The sequence below is a fragment of the Alligator mississippiensis genome, chromosome 7 (genome assembly GCF_030867095.1).
Source record: "Alligator mississippiensis isolate rAllMis1 chromosome 7, rAllMis1, whole genome shotgun sequence".
NCBI classification, from domain to species: Eukaryota; Metazoa; Chordata; order Crocodylia; family Alligatoridae; genus Alligator; species Alligator mississippiensis.
The window spans coordinates 46,839,461-46,840,650 of NC_081830.1; positions in this window are offsets into that span (position 1 = coordinate 46,839,461).

A 1,190-nucleotide genomic window follows, 5' to 3' on the forward strand; every position below is an offset into this window, starting at 1 on the left:
ATGTCCCTGCCTTGGTAAGCAGCTTTTTGGCACTATTGCCACTTATTCCACCACCATGGTAGTTGCCATTGCTGCTGTGGTGGTGGCCACCACTCCTGCCCTGTGCCCTAACCTAGATACAACTCACAAAGAGTCCCCATGTTCTGGATCTAGTCCAGGGCCCAAAGTGAGTTTCACATTTAATGTATGCTGGGTTTTTAGTTGTAGCTGTGTTGATCTAAAGACATAGACAAACAAGGTTCTTTGAGTAGATGTGATATCTTTTATTAGCCCAAATGAGTAGTTGGAAAAAAGTGCTTAGCAAGCTTTTGGGTGCAGTCACCCTTCTCCAGGCATAGGGAGTCTCTGCTCGTCTGAGGAGTCCAAAGAGTCTCAGAACAGCAGAGACTCCCCATGCCTGGAAAAGGGTGACTGCACTCTAAAGCTTGCTAAGCACTTTTTTCCAACTACTCAGTTGGTCTAATAAAAGATATCACATGTATTCAAAGCACATCTAATGTATGTTAGCTAAGCTTCTTGATGCATCTTCCCACCATAAAACCTTCCATTTGTCATCTACTCTTTTGACTTTTTCTCATAAGTCTTTATTTTGAATCCAGTTTTGCACTTATTTGTCTTTTCTCACTAGAGTAAATGCTGCTGAAGTTAAGGGAACAGAATGAGCTTAAGTGTTATCAGAGTCAAGTATTTTACAAGAGGAGCTCTATGAGTTTGTTGAATTACTGTAAAAAAGCCAAGGACAACTCTGTGGCATGATGACAAGGGAATGAAGGTTCTTTTGTGCACTGCACCATAATGAGTAGCACTGCACTTTACAAAAACTTGTTAGAGACCCACCTTTCAGAAACAATGCACCAGTTGACTCTGCCTTATGACTCCCTAGCTTTTAGATATTTTTGGATCTATGCTTTTCCTTTTCGAACTAAACATAACTGGTAGTGTCTCAGGGCTAAACTTTTAATGGTATTTATATGTCCAAAGACACAGATTGGTGCCCAATGGAATCCCACTGAAGTCAGTGGGGACATAGCCTTGTGAAATGCCAACTGGATGCCTATTTTCATTTTTGGACTTAATCTAAAAGTCTGGGCCTTAACTCCAAAAGTACCATCTATTGCTGAGATAGGCTTGTCTTCCAATAAATATATAGATGAACAATAGGGGCTATTGCTTAAGTCCTGTGTATAACT